Here is a 26,594-nt window from a genome sequence, read left to right on the forward strand (position 1 = left end):
TATTACTTTACATTTTATATTTAGTAATTTTATTCCCTTTCTAACCCTAATACATTATATACCCTAATATAAATTTCATGAAAGTAGAAACTTTATTCATCACTCTATCCCTAGTTCCTAGAAGAAAGCATGGCACTAAATACGCAATAAATACATGTTAAAAAGAAGGGAAGGAAAGGAAAAAAGGATATAGAAGGTCTCACAACATTTCTCATATTGTTCTGGAAATAATAAAGGGGGAGGGTGTCTCCAATACTTTTCCAGGAAAACGTGAATCATCAATGAAATTGCAAGCTCATCCTGTTCCTCAGACCAGCTACCAAATTCCTTTATGCACAAAATGTCTCTTCTAGCCTGCTGACACCAATTGCTGGCACTCATGGGACTTGGGAGCAGGGTACTAGGCAGGAGCAGCTCAAGTTCCTCCATATTTTGCCCTACCTGACAAGTAGGGAGGATGCTGCCACAGGCTTCAGCATTTCCTATAGGTGAGCTGCCCCAGAGGGGCAGTGGAAAAGGACATACAATTCTTCATAATGTTAGGAGCATTCACTTACACATTTCTCTCCTCCTCTCAAAAGGAATCCTGGTAACAAATCACTGATTGATGATAAGAGGAATGGAATTAGAAGGTCCCCATGATACCTCCCATTCCAGTCTTGGGGGATGTGGTCTTCTGTTGAGGGGAAGAAGGAGGAACCCACAATGGTTTCTTACGTTTTGCCACATCCAAATTGTAGTGTGGTCCTGTTAGGCAAAATTTCTACCAAGTATAAACTCATACTGATATAATACAATGGAAATCTTCAGTTTACTCAAGGGAAGATTATGTGGCAATTCATACTTACTCTAGTACAGAGAAGACAATATCCTAGTAGTAATAAATTATCCTAGAATATGCATTTTTTTCCGACAATGGACGGACTTGTTCTTTTTCATCTTTGTGTCTCTAGTACCCAGATGCAACATATGACTTAGCACATAGTAGTTTTCAGAAAATGATAGCTAAAATATTTAAGAAAATCTTTCTGTAATGGTGAGATATGGCTTGAAGGGTTCAAACAAATGCAGAATGTTCTTCTAAGCTTGATCTTTCCAGTCTCATGAGCGGGCAATCATCACTTATTATTGAATATGCATTAGTGTTTTGGTCAATGTTAATATAATAGGCCCTCATCAACTATGGTGTGGAAATCCTACCATTTTATGTTCATATACTAGAAATTTTAAAGTCATGATATTGAAATAGTGGTTTTCAAACTTTAGTGTACATAACTAACCTAGGTAGCTTCCTAAATTGCAGAGCCTCAGACTCTATTCTCATAGCTTCTAATTCAGAAATTCTGGAATGGGGCCCAGGGATCTTCATTTTGACAACCATCCTAGGTAACTCTGATACAGGTGGTCCTTGGACTACTTACTATGGATTGGGCTACAAAGGTAATGTGAAAAGAAATCTTTATGCTTCACCTTTTCAACATGGAGAAAAGACTAGCTTATTCAATGAGACTTAACCATCAAAATTACCTGTGGAAAGACCAGGCAGTTTGCTAAGACTTTTGAAAATGAACGAAGGGAGGATGCAAGGGCAAAGACCATCATATTCAAGACAGAAAGGGTCCTTTTTACAACTTCACAAAGACTGACAGTGTGCTTAAAGTAAAAGTAGGAGAAGAATGGCAGCAGTGCAGCAATGTTTCATTAACAATTTAGGGAAGAAATGTTGATTCAACAGGTTTATTTGATAAAATGTGTTTTAATAGCTATTCTAAAAGTGGATGCCTTCTAAATCTTTGATTTACTGTTAAACTATATATGTATATATATATTTACATGAAATAATTTTTAAAATTTCCTCCTTAAATCCCTGTTTTCCATAATATCTTGGTCTTGCCAATGTAATTGCACTAATTGAAGCTTCCCCGTCCTCCACCCAAGAAACTTCTCCCCTGGGAGTGAAAAGAGATTACTGCAGTGTACTCCTCCAGACATGTCCCATAGAAGGTATAGCTGCTGATTCTGTCCTGACCTCTAGGTCTCTGCAGCCTATAATTATTTTCAATGGGAGTTATCTTAGCACTGAGTTCGCTAAATATTCAGAGTCTGTCATTCTTCAAGAACTTTAGCAATGAATGATGGAAATTTTAAAATTATTCTTATGAATGTTGTAAATTGCATAACTTGTCATGGTTTTCTCTTTGACTTGACTGCATGAAAGTTTAAAGGCAAATGTATAGCACTTCACCAAATGTAGTTTGTGTACTGACTTCACTCTTGACTCCTTTTTATATCTTTGCTCTTATTTATTGTTTTGGTTTTTTTTTTGTTTGCCTTTCTTATCTAGTTTTAATTCATGTATTTCACTGTATTACTTGTTCCTTTTTCTTGTTTTTCTTGTTTTTTCTTGTTTCATTTTAATTCCCTTTTTGGAACTAGGTGGCAGAAATAAATGAGGAAAACAAAACAGTACAAAAAGTGTGTGTGTGTGTGTGTGTGTGTGTGTATTAGATATATATATATATCAAACTCACCTAAAATATAAAATAAAAACTAATCTCCTAAAATAATGGAAATATTTTGTAGTCTTTGGGCTAATAGATTCATTTTATTATTTGCAGGACTGCAGTTTAGGGAGGCATAAAATTAAAATACCACTATGAGAATAGCCATATGAAATTGAACATAGGTATTTTCGGCACCAGATCATTAATTCTGACATCCTTCAGTTCTGAAAGCCAACTATAGCTGTGTTAAAATCTGTGCCTTCAGTCTTTTAGACTGACTGTATAAAAAAAAAACAAAAAAACCCGACCAACTCCTAGGCTTAATCAGTCTAACAAAGTGTGCAATTCTAAAAATATTTATTCTTTTGAAAATCATATATGTGTGCATATATTATTATTATATTATTATATATGCATATATTATTTTACTTATATGTATTTTGCATACATATATATGTATATATCTTAGAATCTTCAACCAAACTCTTCAGTCCTTTGACTCCATTATTATTTTCTCTTAAATAATTTTCATTAAGCAACAAAGAGTGATAAGTCATCTCAACAATGAAAGCTTATATTCAAGCTGGGTTTAGTCTATTTTCTGCATTTCCTCTGATAATGATCCAGCTAGTCTCAGACTGATTCTAGTAACAACTCAGGTTAAGTTAGAAGAACCCTAATTGGGCACTAGACATCTTAACAAGGATACTCGTGTTAATTTGTCCTTATCTAAGCACCTTGGGCTGAAATATTATTGTGTTTGGGACCCAAATATGACTTTTGTTCTTGTATTAATTTCTGGATCTCATATCCTTTCAGATACCAAAGGAACATAGTACCATGCTGGAATAATGCCAAGTTATGCTTGTTTTTTTTCTTTTTCCCCCCATCATGGGCAACCAATAGTTGATTCATACTTCCATTACATCACAGCTGGATTACAGATGTGCTCTTTAGTCTGACCTCCGCATGTCTCTTGCAACTCATTTGTAGATAGTCCAGAAGCTAGCAGCTGGATTTCATTTTTGTTCCAGCAGTCACCATTTTGTAATGTTTCTCCAATTCACTGTGAGTTTCACTATTGACAAGTCAATCCAAACCTCCAAAAGGCATTTAAACATAGTGAGTTAAATCAGAGAGAAAATACTACTATTAACTTGCCATAGGTTCATGTCACTCAACTACATTTTGCCACCACTCCCCATACATCAAAAGAGTGTAATGGTACAGGTCTCCCACAGAAGACTAATGAAATACTTAGCAAAAGTAAGTGGTTACAAAAAACTTTTTAAAATATAAGTGCTGTATTTTTTTTAAATCTTGCATAGAACTCTGGTTCAATTTTTGAGCCTTTCCAAGTCCTCATAATTCTGTGGTATTCATAATAAAGCAGGCAGATGGTTTAGTCTTTGAACATATGCTTTAAATGCCCCCTTTGAAAATAATGGGCCAAATTGTGCCCTCAAATAGTCACAAAAAACTTTAAGGAGGCTGCCTCTTGAAATCTGAGGACAGAATGTTATCCAGTGGGAATTAAACCTTTAAAAAATATATTTTTAAAACTTTCTTCTGAGCTCTATTCTACATATTAAGGGAAGCCATTTTTTAATAAAATAGGATATAGTAAGGAAAAATCTTAACCAGCACAATATTGCATGGTTCAAGGAACAGATAAGAAGGTAAAATATGTTTTTTATATTTATATTTTAAAATCCTGATTGTCTAAAACCTTATGAGAGTTGTCTGATTTAATTTTTGAGTGATTGCCAGACTTTCCATTTTTATTATTATTCCTATTATTATTACTATCATGTAGATGTTTTATTGTTAAAGCACTTTGCAATTATTAATTAATTTAGTTTAAATTATGTTTATGTCTTTGTTTTAAATCCATGTTATTCATAGTTATTATAATCCTAAAATGCTATTTCGCCAGTCAATTACTCTCATTTCAAAAACAGTTTGTTGTTGATGAAAGCACATTTTCACAGAACATGAAATTCATCCTCAGTGGATATATGTGTTTTGATAATATTGTTCACATAACCTAGCTGTACTTAGCAGTATACCTCTGTTTCTATATGTCAACATTTCATACATAGAATGAGCCTTCATTTCCACACTCATATTTTTATGTATTTAAATTTGCTTTTGAAAAAGTCTCTAATCTAGTCTCACTTATCTTACAATGTCCACAGAACTCAGTAGTTTGATTAATACGTCAGCTAAAAAGACCACACAATTGACAATAAGGACACTTTGGTTATTGCAGAAGCCCGGAGTTTAAGGAACTATTCCAGAACTGTAACGTCCCTTTAGAAACTCTGAACAAGGACCAGCTCGGTGCTAATGTAAAACAGAGTTTACTTTGAAAAATAAACGCAATAGTTGTACCCAAATGTGTTCAGGACACTGTTAAGACAGGTCACAATTAACAATATTGAGAATAACTGAAGAGTCTTAAATCAAGCGATAATTTCATACAAATACCCACAAATATCTGAGCAAAGTTTGTAACTATTTTTTGGGGCAAAACATTAACATACTCTTCTGCTAATAAAGACACAAAGTAACTCTGAGAAAACCTCCCTCCTCATTTCTCTAACTTTCACAATAAATGCAGCACTGAAACTGAATTCTCTCAGTCAACGTAGAAATATGCCGAGCAGTGTTCCAATAAACAACAAATTGATTTTAAAAAAACCACCAGATTAAAAATTTCCCCCTTTCTCTTGCTTCGCTTTGTTGTTTCACTTTGCATGCACACACAATCACACTTACCTGCACAAGTCTGAAACATCAGCCTATGTAATTTTTTTGAAATGTACTCTGTACCGATGCATTTTTCTGTGTTTCTTTCTAACCCTCGGGAATGTTAAGAATTTAGGAAGAGAGCCACAGCTTAAGAGAGCAATTATTTGCCAGTAAATACTCAATTTGCTTGTCCTGTGATTTTTCTTCTAACTTGCATATTCAATAATCCGTCCCTGACTGCGTCACGAGCACAAAAAGTCTTTTCTCCAAAGGAGAACACTTTCGCCAATCAACCTTCAGCCATGCCAGGGCACAGCTCGTCAGGGTGATTTGTTAGCTTTAATTAATAATTCCTCACGCTGGCCACTTTAACAAATAATGCGGTGAGACTAGGACGCTAGATGGCTATGATTCAGGCCAATAAAACTACAGTGGAAAAGAGGTGGGGAGGGGTGGGGGGGAATTCAGATGCCGTTTATAAACACCTCTAATCATACTCTTTCAGTTTACAATATAGAGGACATCTCTGCTGAATTACCATGTTATGTCCACCAATTTGTATTCAGATGGGAGCCATATGTTCCTCCACTTTATCTGCTAAGGCCTCCTCGGTGCCAACACAGTTATCGGGCAGACAACATTTACAAAAGCGGTCTCTAGCCTCCAGATTGCAAAAGTTTACTGCAGGGTGAAGTTGAGAAATCAGACATATACGGCACTTCTCAGTGAGCCTATGTAACGACTGAGAGACTCTACAGAGGTAAGAATTATGGGTGTCAGATTTGCTCGCATCCGCTGTCTGATACTGGGCATTTCATTTAGTCTTTTTTTTTTTTTTTTTTTAATCTCATACCTCATCTTCAAAACAGTTAACAATAATGGCTGATTTATTCATGCATTCCACAAACATTTACTGAGTCCCAACTATATGCCAAGCACTGTATTAAATGCTGAGAACTGCTTTTGAAAGTAAGACTTTTCCAGTTAACTGACACAATCCATGTATTTATTATATAACATATGATTATGTACTTGAACAAAGCCACCAAACAGGCAGTGTGTGAATAAAACTAAGGATTCATAACACTGTATGGTCCAGTCAAACAATCAGTACTTGACAGCACACTTGAGTCCATGTGCAAAAGTGACGCTCGAAGTAAAAACAAAGAATAAGAAAAGGTAAAAAAAAAAAAAAAAATTTGTTTTCAAAGATTAGAAAGTTTCCCCCAAGGTGACTAGAACATTCGGAAATATATCAGTCTATTCATAAACAATATTAAAAGGTTCACAAGCACTTAAGGAACATGCAAAGTTATAGGACATTTTATTCATGCCTTGACCTAATGTGTATGTGTGTGTGTGTGTGTGTGTGTGACTGCAAGTTCATTAATTTATTGGGTATATATTTATTGAGCACCTACTCTATCCTAGGAACTGAATAATACTATGTATCAAGAGATAAATAAAGCACTATCCTCATCTTCAAGAAGCTCACAATTTAGCCACTAGATTCAAAAAGGGAAAATCTAAACAGAAAACGATTGGGTTGGCCAAAAAGTTCATTCTGGTTTTTCAGTGACATCTTACCAAAAAACCCAAACAAACTTTTTGGTCAACCCAATATAATACACTATAACAAAGGGAATGACATAAATATGCATAAAAGTATGAGGCAGGGCTTCTAGAAGTGATGCATGGACTGTTTCTAAAGGTAGAGTAGAAATATCATTGGTAGAAGAACATTCTAGAGAGAGGCAAACCTTTGAACTTTTATTAGAATCAGATTACCATTTAGAAACTATGGTATTTAAAGCATGATAAATTCAGGTACATAATGATAAACATTTCAGGATTTTAAAATGAATTTCTTAAGAAAAAAAGGCTCCCTAAACTGTGATATCTTGACATCACCAGAAAAGTAAGCAGTATCTCCAGAGTGTTTCAGTTGTCTTAGGCAAATAGGAAGCATTCACAACACATACTGACTTTTTGTTTTTTTCCAGCCCATCTATCTTCTTTCACTATGTACATACTTGTACAGCTTCTGTTTTCATTATGCCATAAGATAAATCATATCTGCATGACCAATAAAGGAAGGGGAAAATCTATATCCATTTACTGGTCACACGTATAACTCTAGCCAGAGAGTACAGGCTATACAGTACTAAAGGTGAAAATGTTGAGGAAAAGAAATGATACCCCAATACCAAAAAAAAAGCTCTTTCAGAGCTAGGAAATGCTCCTGAAGATTGCATAGAGTTCTTAACGACATTAAACATTTTGTGTTATATTAAACTCAATAGTGAGGCAGCCGGCAGAATACTGCATTTACCATAAATCATTAACCACTAGCCAGTTTGAAGAACTGATACAATTTATTAATTTATTCAACAGATACATATTGAGCTGCTGAATGTACCAAGCACCTACCAGTTATGGTTTGATTTTTATTTCTGTAATACTCATATATAATAAGTTTACCATTTATTGAGTGCTTACTATATGCTAGGAACTGATCTAAGAACTTTACATATATTATCTCATTTAATCCTCACAATATTACAAAGCAGGTACTATTACCATCTCCATTTAATAGATTATGAAACTCACAAGTGGTGAATCTGGATATGCACTATGTGGATTCATTCTAAACAATGAGACCACTGCCACTAACACCCACCAAAAATCAGTTCCATTACTTTATAGTTGCCTAGTCACATATAATATTTATGTTATTATTTTTAACCTAGCAAAATTAAGGTAGTTTTGAGGTTAATTTGAGAATTGAGCTAAACTTCTATATTTAATGAGAGGCATGTCTCATAAAATACGACTGGAAAATAGCATTTATGGTATCAACAGGCTAGCACTTGGGACAAACTGGCAACTAGCTTGAGTTGGGCATGTTTTAGATAATAAAAACTAGCACCACAGAACCACATGCTACGGCAGCCCCCTTCTCCCTTATTAAAACTTCACAAACTCTTAGAAGGTAATTCAGAATCTTCTACACCTTTAGAAGCAGAATGAGACAGTGGTTTAAAAAGTGACAGGAAGACCTTGAGACAGAATGGCTTAGGTTTGAATCCTTGCTTGGCCACTTATTAGCTGTGTGCCCTCCGTCAAATTAATTAGGTTCTCTGAGGCTCAATTCTCTTATCTCTAAAATTGTTTGTTGTGAAAATTAAAGGAGGTAATGTAGTAGGGTACAAAGCATAGAAATTAGCCCAGAATAGATGCACAATATATGGCATTTGAAGCATTCAGAGTTAAAGCTTATTATATACAACTAAAATTTACTGTTTCTGAGCCAAATGGCACATGTAATATGTAAGCCTGCCTTAGACAATAAATGTAAGTAAGCCTTAGCTAAAGCAAATTGGACTTGGTAGTCTGGTAGAATTTCCTTTGAGAATGTTAATAATATAGTTGAAATGGTTGTGTTTAAGAAAACAGAGCTGACCCACAAAATAGAGAGAGATGACACAAGAATTTACCAGTTAATAATAGAAAAAAATATATCTTAATTTTCCAAGTGATTAATACAATGTTACATTTCATTTAGTGGAGATGTAAAAGCTTATTTGGGACTCACTGCGGAAGCCAGCACTCAGTACAGTCATAGGCTCTCCTCAGACAACCCGATGCTGCTAAGTTTGCTAACTACCAGCTAACTACCAGCATTCTCCAACTCCAGGCACCCTGATGCCCTTTCCACATACTTTCTTCTCACTTGACCTTGATTTAGACCAGCCATCTCCAGTTCTTGATCTAAACTATAGAGCAAATATTAGTGGAACACACATTTACTGATGGTGATAAAGCTGGTTGTAGGTGAAATGGGGGTATTTCTTCATGGAGGGGGTCATTGGAGGGGCTTCACAAAGGCTCTTCTCATTTACTTGAATGTGTATGTAAGGTTTCTCCTTTGAGGATTCCTTTGGGATAAGGAACTGCCTGGACCCTCCATTATTGGTTCTTATTCAATGGCCTCTACCTGAGATCAGGAGATGGGGAAATCAGCAGACCAATTAATAAGCATAGGGATTTTCTGAGCCACAGTAGCCTGAGTGGGATTTCTTGGGCAGTCAGAGCTTTCTAGAATCTGCTTATTTCTCAGTTAGAAACCCTAATTGGTAGAAAGAAGATGTATGGAAGACTACTTCAAGTACTCTTTCCCTGGGATACCTAGATTGGTAACAATGACTTAGTACAATTTTGGCCAGGTTGAGTCTCTCTTTCCTTATTAACTACCTGATTCTCCAGCCTTATTTAGGGAAATTTAATCTTCTGGTTAAAAATGATGACAAACAAACATTAGAACAGAAACAGTTCAAAGTTGATACTATTTTTTAATAACATTTTCTCAAATAAATTCCATATACTTTACAGTTTCCAAACTTATGCATTTTTATGTATGTACATAAATACCTAATACCTAAATATTTCATTAACTGACAACTGGATAATGATGGAGGGAAAGGGTGATTTAATTCCAGCTTCAAATTTAGAATTCTGTCTAAACAAGAATTTTAGAAGTATTTAGAAGTAAATTGTTAAGTGGTGATCAATATATTTGACTGTACTAGGTTGAGATTAAAACCTTAAATTTCTCAAAAGGTCCTTGTCCCTTGAGGCATTACTTTTTCAGTGAAAGTCTCCAACCTTTACAAATGTGAAAATTGGGATTCCCCAAAGGAGAAAAATATTTCTTGTCAGAAAACTAGTCATGGCTAGTTCACACAGTGAAGGAGTCCAAGACCTTGTCAGCTTTCCTGTGACCTTGCTATGTGATTTGCTACAAGTCATTTAATATCCCCTTATGTCTCAGTTTTCTGTCTCCTTATCTATGATACCTAAATGATATTGTCAAGATAATGTGGAGAAAATATTGCTATCGTCTCATAGAGCATATGCTGAATTCCTAAATTTCAGAGTATCCAATGATACTACCAGTATCAAATGGGTAGAATGACACCAACACCCTGTATAATCTTAAGTAACATATTTAGTACCTCAGCTTTTCACTTTTTCAGCTATAAAATGGGTATTGTCATGTTTACATTTTTGTTCAAATACTGCATTAGAATAGAGACACTGTTGCATAATCTATTAAAACTTTTCAACAAAAATTTCATACAGTTTAAAAAATATGACCAATACAATCAAGTCACCAAAGCTGATTTTCAAATATTGATATATTAGAGGAATTGATCTGAAAATATCAAGGCATAAGATGAAGTAAATATTTCTAAGCATATTCAGATATTTATGAAGGGAGACTATCTCTAAGACTATTTTTATGGCGGCTCTAAGACCCTGGTAATGAGAAAGCCGAATCAGGGAAAGTGATTTTTAGCAGACTGTTAAATGATATATAAAATAAAATGTATTCACTAATGGGTTGGCAGAAATGTTATACATGAGCTTTTGGAACCAGAACTGCTTAAGTAGCTTTTCATATTTGGCAAAGCTGTGTTCCTGAAGTGTCCCCTCCCAACCTCCTCCCACCTCTCAGTTTTTTGTCCTATAGTGCCAGGTGGGAGTAATGAAAAAAGGGAGGGGCAAAACAAACAGAGACAGTCACAGTGGCAGGAGCCACTCCAAAGATCAAAGAGCCAATTTGGCTGTGGCTGCCAAAACTAGAACCACGGTGGGTGGCTCATCAGTATGGTACCCTGAGAACCACATGGGCCACTCCTGGTAGGTCAGCACCTATGGGCACAGGCCCCTCATCCAGCCAGGAAGGACTACCTGCTAAGAACTAAATGTGCACATTTCCTTTCCCACTCACAGCATTTGACTTCAACACAGTTCTGCACTACCATTATGTTTGTTGAATGATCTCAGTGTGATAGACACCATACAAAAGGATAAGTATGTTCTACTCAGATTTCACACCTTACAGAATTCTAAGGAGAACTCTGATTTTCCTATACTAATGGGTAAACTCCTGGGTAACTAGTAGACAGGATAATACAATTTCTAATATTTTAATCAGATATATAGCTTTAAATTTCATATCTGTCATGAGAAAATAATACATTAATACCTCTATTACCCAGCCTTCTCATATTCACCTATAACTAAATCTCGATTTAACGTGGTCATGAACCCAGAAAAGAGAAAATAGAGTCCTTGAGAAACTAAAAAAAAAAAAAAAAAGCCATAAAGTACACATGATTGTCCAAACTTATCTTTACTCATCAGTGAGACTTTAACTTGGAACCTATGTATTCTTCCTTACTACATAGTAGCATTAGTTATCTGCGACCTCCATTCATGTTAGATGGAAAGATGAGATACTTCCAGAAGAAAGCACAATGGGAACTGTAAGAAATGATCACTCTGTGTCTCAGAATGAAGAGGAAGAAAGGAGTAGGGGAGAGATGAAGTATCCAAGGCTGAGAACTAGGTACAGTTTGCAAACATATCTATAATTGTGTCCTACAGAAATCAGTGTGGTAGAGCTCTACACAAAAAAATATTTATATTTGTTATGGGTTGAATTATATCCCCTCAAAATTAATATGTTGAAGTTCTAACCCCCAATAACTCAGAATGTGACTTTATTTGGAAATAGGGTCATTGCAGATACAATTAGTTAAGATGAGGTCATACTGGAGTAGAATGGACCCCAATCCAATATGATTGGTGTCTTTATAAAAAGTGGGATTTTGGACACACATATCCACATGGGGAGAACACTATCTGAAGATGATGACAGAAATCAGAGAGATACTTCTACAGGCCAAAGAACACCAAAGATTGCCAGCAAACAATCAGAAGTTAGAAAAGAAGGATGGTACAGATTTCTTCTCACAACCCTCAGAAGAAACCAACCCTGCTGATTCTACCTGCCAGAACTATGACACTGTACATTTCTGTTGTTTAAGGCATCCTGTTTATGGTACTTTGTTACAGTAGCCCTAGGAAACTAATACAGTAATGATGATCACAGAATCATTATATAAAGATTAACTCACGTTTGCAACACTTTGTTTAAGAAGGTTGAAAAATATAAGATTCACTTCAGGAAAAGTGTCATTGATATGCTTTAAATAAATAAACCATTCGATGTCTCAGTGATATCTAGATGACCAATATATATGAAACGTACAGTTTTCAATTTTTGCTAATGCAATGAGATATTGCCACCTTTACTGAAAAGATAAAGTGATATGTACTCTTCAGAAGATATCAAAGAGTCCCCAACCTCTAAGAAAAGCATTTTGACTAGCAAGGCAGATAAATATGAATTTATTTTTGCTTATTTGTTTAAAATACATACATAGCCTAATGAGGTTGGGATGGTTACCAAAATAAATTGTTGGTAGAGAAGAGGATGGCTACTTAGAAGAGAACAATTAAGAAATGGGATTTGAGTCTAGGTCAAAACTAGGAGATGTTTGTCCAGATGAGAAGTTACAGACAATTCTAAGTATAACGAATACAGGGGGAAAGTAAGAACACTGAGGCAAAGCAAGAGAAAGAAGGAAAGGGTGAAACAGTAGTGGAGGAAAAATGAGATAGAGTAGCTGGTATTGAGAGCAAGACAATCTGAACTGGGCACAGAAAAGGAAAAAAGTCCTGCAGATGTTAAGAAAGACAAGAGAGGGTAGCATTCCTGTGTTCTGAACAAAAAAAGAGAGTTAAAAACATCTAGTGCAAGAATTAAGCTCTCTTTAAAACTAGTGCTCTGAATGCTTTTGTGCGAAAAAGAAAGACTGTACCTTGATATTTCTTTAAAGATTCAATAGTGGAATGGAAACCTTTTTTTCTTTAAGTGTAAGCTAAGCAGTTATGGCAGGTAGGTCAAGGAAGAAATACTTCATGGAACAGGAAGCCATAACTTTATACAATGTGTTCTCTGGAGAATTTACCAAAATAAATAAATAAATAAATAAATAAATAAATAAAATAAAATACAAAATAGTCCCACAAAGTTTGTTTTGTTAAGTAGCTTTAAAATCTTACCTTTCCTAATTGTTATTAGCATTTTATTCAGCCAATTATCAACTTAATCTGGGGAAAGAAAAATCAACTTGACTTTTTGACAGCCAAGTCAATCCAACTGGAAAATTCTAATCCTACAAGAATAGGGCATAGGGAAAACTCTGCATAACAACATTTTCAACTGTCAACAGAAATCCATAATATTATAATCATCTTTTTCTTCCTTTCCCAAACTCATTCTCTCTAAAAAAATTGATGATGATATAATGATATTCTTGGGTAAAATGAAAAAGTGAAGATAGCCATTCATTCTTTATGGTAATAGGAAGTTCTTGCTCAAGATGGTAGAAATTGTAATCTTTTTTTTATCCTTCATAGAAGTTAGAGATGGCCTTCTCCATGTCCCTAAAACAACTCAATTATACCACTAAATAGAAGAATTACAGTTTAATTTCATCTATTTTCTATGTTAACAATTCACAAGTCAATTTATTTATTCATTGGGGGAAATTTTAGCTTAGATGATGATATTTAAGTAGGGAGCTAAAACGTTGAAAAAGAAAGTGATGGATTTTTTTTTTTTACAGGTATTACTTTTTCTTTCTACTGATTTCTAAATGATTTCTGCTATAGAACTGACTTCTACAGAGCACTACTGCTTCTGGTAGATGGGAAATCATGCTCTCAAAACTGAGATAGTAGTAAAATGAAAAAATTCAGATCAATGGAAAAGGAAATGAGAAGGGAATGAGGAAAGGGTTACTGCTACAGCATTAAAAAAATATATTCTTTGACGCTTACTGAAAATAATGCTTGCTTAATCTTTCTCCTCTGAAGAGGAGTAATTGAATAAAAAAAAGAAAAAGGAAGGGAGGAGGGAGAGAAGGAGGGAAGAAAAGAAGGAAGGAAGGGAAGGACGGAAGGAAAAGCAAGAAAACAATTGATCAATTGAGCATAAAAGCAATAAAGTAAGAAGGTGAGAAAGTAGGAAAGAAAGAGAGAAAGCCATTATAGAGGTACTCTCTCATCCCCTTCCCACTGGTTGTCCCTCTGATCTTTTTTTACCTACTATTTACTCCAACTCAAATGTTTGGGACACAACTGCGATAGTTGAAAAGGGAGTGGGGAAGGAAAATTACTCCCTTTAATTGATGCTCACTTAGGTACCAATCTGTAATTCAGCAGCTCCAAGCGCTTTTAAGCTCATGTATCCCTTTGAGAATAAATAAAATCCATGAACCTCTCCAAGGAAGAAAGAAAGGGCACATCTACCAACACATACAAATTAGGTGTTGCATACTTTAAAAATACGCATACACATACATATGAAGCATATTTGCACGCATTTTCAAAAGGCCCATATAAACTCTAAACTGATCCCTGCACTCTCTAACCATCCATTAGCTCAGTGTAAAGAACTATTGGCTCTAGAATCTGAACCAAGCCAAAATAAATAGATGAGGGTAGGGACTTGGAGAAATGGAAATGTGATATAAAACAAACAAACAAACAACAAACACATGCATAAAAAAGTGTCCCTTGTCTCCAAGTCAACCCTTAAGCTTCTGACTCTTTTCATTGGTTTTGGAACTTATGACTAATGAACTATTTAATTAACAAAAATAAAATATATAGCCAGATATATAATATTTTAGTGATTCTGCATGTTTTTAATCAGTAATTTTACATTCCTCCCTGTTAATTGTCTTTGATAGTGCACTGACATCTAATACTGTCCTGATTTTGAATATTAGCTCTAACAGTTACAATAACATTGAAAACCAACACTACTTACTATTGGGAATAGCAACTCATCAGACACATAAGAAATGACATGGAGGGGTTCCCTGGTGGTGCAGTGGTTGAGAGTCTGCCTGCCGATGCAGGGGACACGGGTTCATGCCCCAGTCCGGGAAGACCCCACGTGCCGCGGAGCGGCTGGGCCCGTGAGCCATGGCCACTGAGCCTGTGCGTCCAGAGCCTGTGCTTCGCAATGGGAGAGGCCACAACAGTGAGAGGCCCGCGTACCGCAAAAAAAAAAAGAAATGACATGGAGACTTGGCAACAGATATGAAAAAAATCAAATAATGAATAATAAATTAATTTCAACATTTTAACTAGACTGCATATATTTGAGGACACAGACCATGCCTCGTGTAATAATGAGAATTATTTCTATTTATTTAAAACATAATTTTTTCATAGTATTTCACAATCTTTAAAGGACTTAAGGTATCTTTATTCCATCTGATTTAGACATCAATTCTGGAAAGTAAGTGGGAGAGATACTATCTTTATCCTACAACTGAGGAAACAGGCTATATGTGATTAATTGACATGCTTAATATCATATATCTAACATGTGATGAGGTAAAGATGGGAATTCAGGAATTTTGATAAGTTTCCCAGTAATTTTTCTGCTATCCTATACTGCACTCAAAAACTGTTCATTACACATAACTTATTTAGGCACTTAGTATTTAGTAGTGGCACATGTTGACAAATAATTTATAAATCGAATCAACGTAAATACAGGAACAGCATAGTAGAACATATTTTGAGAAAAAAATATAAATACACATTATCTACCTTCAACTATCCTTCCTATTAGTTGATAAGTGGTTGGTTACTTACATTGGATTTATTAAATTAGAAGTAAAAACTGACTTTAAAAATATATTAGTATATTTTCATTCTTCCATCTTTAAATAGAGTCCAAAATTTAGTTATTGTTAAAGTTTTACAATTTGATTGTCTTTATATTCCCTGTTTTCACTTGGGAAATTAGTCTTTTAGCTGGAAAATTCTCCTTCCTATTTTTTATTTTAATCTGAGATATATAGCCATATTTTAAAACAAATAAGATGGTAGATTGCTAGGATGGGCTAATTTCTTACCTGAAGAAAGGGTATAACAAATTACAATCTAGTGGATTTACCTGTATTTATCCCTTAATGTCCAAAGCAATGCTTATATCCCAGACATCAGAACCCATCTTGAGCAAAACTGAAATGTAGATGAAATTTGTCCCCAGTTCCTATTCCTTATCTCCCTTTGACCTTACTTCCTTTTGACCTTAGCCCTTCCTTCAACCTTACCAAAAGATTTATTTATGGTCCCTTTTCCCTGGGGCACTAGAAACTTCCAGTTTAATTTCAGCTGTAAACTGAGGTCCTCAGTCAACTCGGATTCCTCCTACTGCATCCTTAGCCCACCTTGTTAACCCCTCCATCAGAATGCTGCCATCTATCTGACCAATTTCACTATGCCTTATGTCATGCCTTCACTCACCACATCATGCTCTCTTAGGCGCCAGTGAGAGACTTGAGATTTTCCTATTTCCTGGCAGGTTATAACTGCATTTATCTCAGCCCTCCATGTAAATCATCTCTACTGATATTTTAGTAATCCCATTTCAGGTTTATTCAATCTTGGCTTACTTCCCTTTCCCAGTTGGGCTACCACTATGGTTCTAGCATGTTCTGGGGAGAAAAAAAAGGGTGTCAATGAATAAAATCTGTCATCATAAGCCTGAAAACTTCCAGTCTAGCTCAGGCTCTAATGATCAACATGTTTTTTTCCTGTGCCCTAGTTGTTCTATTTATCAAGTGAGAAAAAATACTTTTTACCATGAGATATATGAGGATGAACGTTTAAGTTTTTCAGGAGAAAACCTACTAATAGATTTTGTAAGTATTCATACTGCCTTTCCTTCTGTTTCTAGAGCAAAAAAAGAACACTCAGAGTACTCCAAAAATAAATATTGGAAGTGACCCATTGTTCTAGAATTCATCTGCAGTAGGCAAAATAATTGCATCCCAAAAGTGTCCACTCTCTAAAACCTAGAACCTTTAGTACATGGCAAAATGTTATGTTACATGGAAAAGGAACTAGGTGAGGCAGTTAAAGTTATGGACCTTAAAACAGAAAGGTATCCTAGATTATCCAGGTGGGCCAATCTAATTACCTCAATAGCAGAGAACTTTTTCTGGCTGGAATTTGGAAAAGAGACGTGGTATAAGGGGAAGTCAGAGAAATTCCAATGGTGATAATGATGTGAAGTACTCTTGTCTGCACAGAGATATAGGGGCCCATGTGCAAAAAGCTGAGGATGGCCTCCAACTGACAGCCAACAAAAGAATGGAGATTTAGTCCCATAACCACAAGGAACTGAATGAGTCTGGAAGCAGATTCTTCCCAGAGCCTCCAGTTAAGAACCTGGCAGTATGATACAAGTTTGGTCTTGTGAAACCTGGAGCAGACGAATCAGTTGAGCCAACCCAAACTTCTGATATGCATAACTATGAAATAATAAATTTGTGGTGTTATAAGCTGGTAAATTTGTAGTCATTTGTTACAGCAGCAATAGAAATATAATATACCATTCCAGTTCAGTGGCCAATAGGTACAATAGTTTAAAATTATATGGTAAGGAGTTGGAACAGGAATCAATATCATGAAAACAGAAAGTTCTTGGTACTACAAACACATTTTTCCCTTGATTTTCCTTCTTTCAGTCATATCCCCAGAGAAACAAAGGACTAAAGGACAAAGATCATGAGGAGTGTATATCTACTTAAATGCAAAGTGTCTTCACCAGGGAGCTTCAGAAATATGCCTTTTTGTCGCAGGTAAGAATACTATACCAATAGTGCTACAATACTCACACCAACTAAATCCATTGTCTTGAAAACGAAAAAGAAAAATCTGAGAATAGTTCAAAGGATTATAAAGATATGATAATAATGGCCATTTAAGAGAAAATGAAGGCAGAATCCAAGCAAACGTACTCAGAATTCACAGGTCATATGTGTACTAGGGTGTGTTTTCCCCACTATATAAGTTGTCTTATAACCATAGATTTAAAGAAAATTATTTTCAAAATTACAATTATGTATTTTTATATGGCATCAGAGCTATTTTTCAAATGTAGCTTCCAAACAATTTTCTTTCTTATTCACATTTTTTTGCATAGCCAGATTCTGGCCTTGACAGAACAAAACAATATTGGAGGAAGGGCAGCAATTTCCAATGATTTTTCAGCATGGAAGGTCTAGAGAACTTGACTTTTGAAGATATACTCAAGTTCAGAACCTAAAAGTTTTTGAGGTATAACAACTTGCTGAAAATGGATACTTTTATAATCGACTAGAAATGATTCTCACAGTAAAGGGTAAATGCTCAGCAAGTTGTACATATTCTACTTTATATCACAGTATGAAATAATACAAATGAAAAAAGGAAGAAAAACAAATGTAGTGATTAAAAATTCTTGTAGAAACAGGATAAATGCAATTAACTTTTTTTTTCTGTAGAGACAGGAAATACATGAGGTAAAAATTTCTAACACCACACTTTGCAGCTTTCCTTTTGTGTTGCACGAGGCCACAACAGGAAGTATAGCTCTAATGGCTTGGTTAAGAACTGTGCAGGATGAAGACCATGTGAGAAAAAATACTCACCTTTCTCTTCTTTCGAACACTACATTCTGTTTACTACAGGTCTCTGAAAACTTATTAAAAACTTTGGTCATTTTATAAGGAGATATCATAATCTTGAGGGACTTTGAGTCTCAGGCACAGCAAAGTTATCCCCATTTTATATCTGTCCCAATTTAGTATTTCCAAAGGGGGCGGATAATAATAAATCCCACCAACTCTCTTTTTTAGGGCTATTCGGATACTAAATAAACCAGGAACATTTTAAAATGCAATCTCACAAAAATCTGCTTTGCTTAACCTTCTCTCCGTCTTTAAAAAATAAGAAAGGCATGATGTTCTTTTTTTTGTTAATTAATTCATTTTAGACAATTCCTTAAATTTTCATTTTAATAAATTTTTGTGTGGGTGCATTAATTACTTTCAAAGACAGCTTTACAACTGTTACCTATTAAAACCCTTTGTTAGTGAATAAAAAAAAAAAAAGAAAAGAAAAAGAAAAAAAACTTCCAGCATGCGCCCTCCCTTCTCCATTCTGAGCAGGTCCTTGCTATCAACTGCTGGAGTATGCTTGCTTTGCACCTAGAGCTATAATTATTTTGCTTTAATTTTACAAAACCTTTTGTTCCATTCCCACGAGCCCACCTGATCCTTATATTACACTCGCTCTATTAAAACACTCATGCAGAACAAAGCATGGCTGTACTGATTCATAAGTAACTTTTTTTCCTCAGAAAAATGCCACTGGCTAGGGATCGGGACATAGTCCTGGGCTTCACCTTCCTCTGCCAATTTTCACGTGTTAGAGAAAAAAAAAATATGTTGTTTCAGAGTGTCGTATTCTTCCCAAACGTCCTTTCTTTGTCCCGGTGGCTTTTTGTGCGTTTTAAAAAATATTTTGTTATCCATAATTTTAATCTGCCGCAATATAAGTGATACATTGTTAAGGATGGTGGGTATATTAAAGGATTGTAATCATGCTGAAATTTCTTTTATTCATATGGTTAGGATCTTTTAAAAATCACTTTTCTCTCCTTACTCCACTCCTTTTCCTTGAGATCTTGCAACACATGTGGGCTTCTGGCAGAAAAAATTGCAGTGACTCATCAGGAGAACTGTTTGTTTGCTCTGAGGAGCACCCTGAGGACCCTCTGGGCTGCACACGGAGCCCTTTGATCCTAGGAAATTTATTTCTTCCAGATGTTTTCCCCACAGCCACCTTTCTGCAATGTCCCTCTTCATTAGGTAGCCTGAGGATAAACACTCAAGACCCACTGCTACAGCATACAGTTTTCCTGAATGGAGTGTGACAGGGAGTTGACATTTGATTGAGTCGTTGGATTCCCCTTGCCTTAGGCACAATGATGGAGGAAGGTTAACACTGAGGAAGGCAGAACTGGCTCTCTTCAGGCAAATGTCCTTAGAATTAAGATGGAAATTATGTGAATCAGGCCAAAAAACACACACAAAACCCACAAATCTGCAGCCCATTGCTCATGAACTTAGCCTTATCCAATCTTATAAAATCTTAATGCTTGGATTTGTCATGTGACTTGCCCACTTGTTCAACCTAAAGTATAAAGAGTGAATAGGAAAGTGAAGTCGTTGGACATCTCTTGCATTTTCTCGGTCTGGCTGAGTGTGCTAGTAGAAATGAAGGGAGGACAAGGCAGGAGAGGGAGAATAGGTGCAGAGAGAAAAATGGTCTGCTAGGCTAAATAAGCCTCCCTCTGCACAAATGATAGCCACATCCTGATCCCTGGAACCTGTGTTTGTTACCTTATATGAAAAAAAGGACTATGCAGATATAATTAAGTTAAGGATTTTAAGATGGGGAGACTGTCCTGGGTTATCTAGATGTGCCCTAAATGCAATCAGAGGTATCCTTATAAGAGGGAGATTTCACGCAGACACAGGGGGACAAGTTAATTGGCCATGAAAGCAGAGATTGAAGTGATACAGCCACAAACCAAGAAATGTTGACAGTCACCAGAGGCTGCAAAAGGCAAGGAAACACATTCTCTCTGGAAAGAACAAAGCCCTGGCAACACCTTGATCTCAGCCCATTGATACTGGTTTTGGACTTCTGACCTCCAGAATTGTGAGAGAAGAAGTTTCTGATATATTAAGTCACCTAGTTTGTAGTAATTATGTTATGCTGTCACAGGAAACTAATATAGATGGTAACTGCTTCAAGACTCCATTGTTCAGCACATTGCTGAAATCATCAAAGTCTCAGGTTGAAGGAGGAGTGGAAAATAGGGTGCTAAGATTTGACAAAATTCTTTGTGGAGATACTGGAGTTCTTAACAGCATTTGTGACCTACAGCACATTGAGAGTGAAAATAAACAGAGAAAAGAGAGTACAAGAGGTCATTTAACAGATTTTACAGATTGTAAGTGTAAATGCTCCAATTTTCTAATACTAGTTTGCATATTTTATGAAGTAGGACAAATCTATTATATTTTCCCTTTAAAATAAACATTTATATATAATGTATTACCAGTCATTTACCCCCTAAATTGTCAGTATAATATAATGAACTACAGCAGCAATTGATTTGGCATATACATATCAATATTATATTTGGCATGTATAGGCTATGCTATAAAAGTGAAGATCTGTCTGCACTTGAGGTAACTTTCTGTTAGCTATTCAAAGGACAGTCAATTTTAAAGATTAACTCAGATAATTTGGAACCAAAACCCAAGAATTCTTAGATAGATGCATTAAAATAATAACAAATCTAGAAAAGTCCAATAGCAAAATGACTATTATGTGACCAAACTGCTCAGTTTATCACTTTCCCTAGATCATTAAAAATCTATAGCAGCTGCATCATTTAAAAGGACAAGAAAGACTCTTCAATTCCCATGCTTCTTTTCAGCTATTGGGTTTTTCAACAACCAAACCATTAATCTTCATAAACAACATGAGGTCAGTAGACCTAGACCACTAATATAGATGAAGAAATAGAAGATCTGGAGAGCCTAAAGAGATTCTAGATCAATCAGCAAATGATAAGGACTGAGAAAATCAAGCAGAAATGTTGACTCTATTCTCTAGTACCTTTGTAAAGCAAATAGAGATCTAGAGATCGAGTTGTCCTTTTGAAGATAACACTCCAATGACAAAATATATAAAAGATGGTCATTTATTTTTTGCTACTTTCATGTAACTACCACTGAGTATTCATTTGAAAGTAGGTTTAAAAACAGAAAAACATAATACTCTATCTTTTAACAAAATAAACAGATAATAAACTGATGATTAATACAACTAACACACTGAAAAAAGATATCCCAAGTTATTCAAAGTACCAGGAGGCTAAAGAAACTGGTAGTTGTCCCCATGAGCCTACATTTGGGGAAGCACGAATAATGAGAATCTCCTTGCATTCCTTCTCCACTTCCCACCATGACCAGCTGTATCCTGACCTGAGGCAGTTCAAGCTCTCAGGACTTCAGAGATTCACTATCTGGAGTGAAGAGCGATCAATGCAAATTCCACCTTCATACTCCCACGTCTCATTGTTTTATTTATTTTAGCACTATGTACACCTTATCTTTGGAAGGTCAGAATGCATATCTTTGCTTTGAGTGTGGTACAGGTGCACCATATACTTATAATTGCTCTTTACTCATTTATTAACCCTTCCAACAACTCAGGAGGCAATTGTTAACATTTGCATTTATCACCATCCCACTTGTTTCTACAAGTTCCTAAAGGGCAGGGAATATGTTTTTCTTTCAACTAGCTTCCCTTAGCTGTACATCATGTAGTTAATTCTTAAGGAATAACCAGCTGATATGTAACTCAAGGCACAGGAGAATGGGTGGCCAGGATCAATGCAGATTGGTCCATTTGACTTTGCAAACTTTGTAGTAAAACATTGTTTGCTGAAGAGATAAACAATAAAAGAATTTTTTAAAAATCCTAATACAAAAGTACCTTAACTCCTTTAGCATAGGTTATGATCCTGAAAGTTAATAATATGTACTGTTCCATAACAAATACACTGAGCCATAACAAATATAGTAGGGTGAGTTTAGTATAATATAGTTGGCTGTGATGGAGAAATGGTTGAGATGAATGGAGCTTTAAAAATCAAGAGTCAAGGACATTTGGGAAGATATAAGATGTAATTGGGTACCTTTTAAATGAACAAGGACTTGTCTCCAGCATTTTAATTATCATGTTTCTGGGACTTGAATTAAAGTCCCAGGTTACCAGTTACTTAGTATAAGTTTTCCAATAAACACCTTTTGATTATGCATTTAGATCTTCAAAGTGGGTGGACTTACACAGCCCTCCCTACACAGGCAAATTACGTACGTAAAAAATGTAAAGTTAATATTTCTTTCTTTGATGCAGTTTAGTGAATTTTTAAAAATCTGTAACGAATAAAACCAGACTTTAAATTCTGGATAAAAATGTTCTACATCAATGACTCTCATGATGTTTCTTGGTTACAGATTACTGTATGTTAGTTTTCTTAATAAAATGGTATCTCCATCAAATACATAGATAGATCATAGAGTCTTCCCATAGGAACCTTTTAAGATCATCTAATCCAATTGCTTATTTTACAGATGAAGAAACAATATGTGAGTGTTTTAATAAAGCATACTTTACTATTTGCATTGAGACAAAAAGGATGTTACATGAAGATAGAAACAGAAGAGAATTAAAAGTAGAAGGTTGATGGAGGAGAAGAAAAAGAAAAGGGAAGAGCTTTTTCAGTGGAGTAGAGCACTAAGCAGAGATGCACTTTCTAATATGCAGCCACATCTTTGCTGGCTTAAATAGTACAAAGATGGTGGCATCCATATTTTAAAGAATTGCTTAGATTATTAACATATAAACAGTTTAGACAGATTTACCTCTAGGAAATCACATAACTTATCACAAATAAACAAACATGTTCTGTATTTCTAACATGGTAACTGTCCATTCATTTATTCTGCATATCACCTCGCACTTCCTCAGCATATATGCAAATTGAAGGGAAATACAAAGAGCATTATTAAAATCTATTTTAGGATAAAGATTATCCCCCCACAAACAGAAAATGTGAATACTTTTTAGAGTTATATAAAAATAAGTTCTGATTTGGATACTTGCTACTAGGAACTACGTGAACTTGTTAAAAGTGTAAGGCTCTGGAATCAGATTCCCTGGGACTGAATATTGACCTTGCCACTTAGTTGACTTTGGGCAAATTTATTCCTCTCTGTGCCTCAATTTCACACCAGTAAAATTAGATAACAATAGTGACTATTTAAAAGAGCAGTAGTGAGGGTGGAATAATAGAACTTTACATATAAATCTCTTAGAACAGGAACTGGCACATAGTAATTACTCAATAAATAGCTGTTACTACTAATATGTACAAGCCTGTTAAACACTTTCAGGGGGTAAGGGTATTCTCATTAATGAGACTTGTTTAAGTATTCTGTCTTTCAATTTGTGGCCTAATTTAATTCATACCAATATTCCATCTCAGCATGAATAATGTAGTATGAGGAAAAGCCTCAGTTTGGTTTACTTAGATGTGTTTGAGACAGGGATTATCATCCTTTTAAAAGGAATAAACTAAAAGGCTGCATCTGGGTCTGACTTAAAGCAACTGAGAGGTAAGTCTTAAAAGGCAAAGGAGAAAATGAGAGAGCAGGAGATGCTTAGCAGGATGCATATATTGTCTGATGCTGTGGGGAACATGAGAGAACACTCTAAGAGGAAAGTGAAGGTGCAAATGCCCCCCTTATATGACCCCACTGTCTCTTATGCATGTCTCAAAGTCATTAACCTTCTACTATGTAATTATTTGTTTATTTTTTTCTCCGATTGTACAGTGATCCACTTGAGGACAAAATTGTTCCATTCATTTTTGTTCAACAGTTGCTCAGTAAAATAGTCACTGAATAAATGAGAACTAGTTAACTAATAACAACTACTACAATGGGGGAGGCTAGTTAGCAGTCCCTAAAAGAAGAGCTAAGACTCTCATAGACACTCCTATTCAATGGAGGGAAATGTTGAGGTAGAAGTGACTGGCCATGGATCTGTGATCTCCGTGCTGGGGATAAATGCTCTCAGTAAGAATAAAATATTTTTGAAGTCTTAACGTGTGTAAGTTTTGTGAGTTTTTTCCCACAAATTTCTTTAAAAAAATCACAAATATTTGAGAATCTACTATGCAGTACTTTACAAGGCAGAAGAACTAACTGCAGTGTGGGGAGCAAATGTAATCAGACTAACAAACCATGGCAGAAATATGAAAGTAAATTCAACAAGAGACCCAGACAATGTGCTGTGGAAGATCAGAGAATAAGTAAGTACTTATAGCTGGGGAAATAAAGGTAATTTTAGTAGAGAGGGTAATATCTCAATCCTGATGCAAATACTTAATATAAATCTGTGAAAACAGAGCATTATATCTTTAATTTGGAAATTGATTGATGTGCAGATATTAGTGGAAATATCTGTGAATGAATGATATAAACATCAAAGGCATTCCTTTGTATTTGTATGAAACTCAAAGTATTAATATATAGTTCATGGCTATTAGTTGATATATATGTCGCTGAAATGGCAATAAGTCTAAGTAAATAAAATAATAATAGTGCCCCTTAGAAAATTCATCCATTTGTGAATATTCATTCATTCAACCTAATGTGAGGACCTACTGCAACTCTGATTTTGAACTGTGCTGAGTACATTGGATAACATGTGTGGTCAAGATGAAATAGGTGTTCTGTCCAAGAAGTAGATTCAGACAATTAAATTAATAACTATAACATGATGTATTTTATGTTAGATGAAGACGTGGATGTTATGGGAATGCATATTTGTAAGCTATTTTACTTTAACTCATTCCAGAAATATGGCAGAACTATATTTGGACAAATATAAAATGCTAGTGGTTTTTATTGACCTTGAATTTCTTCTGATTTGGTCTCGTTTAAATCTACAGAGTAGATGGCCACAAGTGGGTCTTTAGCACGCTGCTTGCTACTCAAAATTTTGCCTTTTGAACAACCTATCTAATTATGGATATACTGAGCAGAAACAAATTTATTTTCTTAATTTCTTTAAGACTCAACATGGCAGCATTTTTCCTACCTCAGGGTTTTGGTGTTTTTTTTCCCGTTAAGGTACATCTTTTATCATAAACAATAGCAATCTCAGGAAGATGACTGTGATAATGTCTGAAACAGAAAAAAATCTGCTTTCTTTTGTGAGATTATATCTACAGGCCTGCGAAAAGTAAAATCTTGCTTGGACCAGTAAATTGAACAAACATAACACAGGAGTCACAGAGGAAGCAATTACAGGCAACACTAATTCTTATCATTTTAATAAGTAAAGGTTTGAACTGGTCTTTTTGTTGTGATTCTTCTTCAACTCCAAGCCATAACCTATTCCCTATACCAAATATTTCCCCCCAAATTGTCAACCATACAGTAAGTCTGTCTTAGAAACCAAAATTCTGGATTTATTAAAGCAGAAAACATACTGCCTTCCTTCATTTCAACTCTGAGGAAGGAATAAAACTGTATTCTTCTTTTTCTTTGCATGGAAAGTATAGTTAACTAGAGCTGCCACAGTCTAGAGAACTAACAGAGTAAAATACTAAATGATCCAATACATAGGGCATTTGTCTCCCTGGATTTCATCTAGTTCAGCATCATGGCTTTGTAGTCTAAGCAACAGATGAAGAGCCTCAATAAACTGGGCAAATAATGTCTTATGTGAATAGCATAGAAAAGAATGGACAAAAATACAGTTCACCATTGCACAGAATACAATTAAACATTGTATTGTCTTGTTAAAAAACTAACAAATAGCAGCTGACTCTCAACCCCATCACAGAAATGAATGTGATCAGTTCAAATCGTCTTAAATATGGTAAAAATGTCCTTAGGATATACAGGATGA

At 35.3% G+C, this 26,594-nt stretch overlaps 1 protein-coding gene across 10 annotated transcripts in view; it reads right to left on the minus strand.

Moving 5' to 3' along the window:
* The window catches only part of ZBTB20 (zinc finger and BTB domain containing 20), an 830,948-nt gene that overhangs the window by 439,826 nt on the left and 364,528 nt on the right, over positions 1 to 26,594 (minus strand). Inside the window, exon 1 of one of the 10 annotated variants that reach the window (XM_081234522.1) lies at positions 5,286 to 5,568. The exons of the other annotated variants lie outside the window; for them this stretch is intronic. The gene's annotated coding sequence lies outside the window, so the exon portion shown is untranslated. Of the gene's footprint in view, positions 1 to 5,285; positions 5,569 to 26,594 lie in introns of those variants that run through there. 10 annotated transcript variants of the gene reach the window in all.

The sequence above is a fragment of the Mesoplodon bidens genome (genome assembly GCF_964165515.1).
Source record: "Mesoplodon bidens genome assembly, chromosome: 5".
Taxonomy (NCBI): domain Eukaryota; kingdom Metazoa; phylum Chordata; class Mammalia; order Artiodactyla; family Ziphiidae; genus Mesoplodon; species Mesoplodon bidens.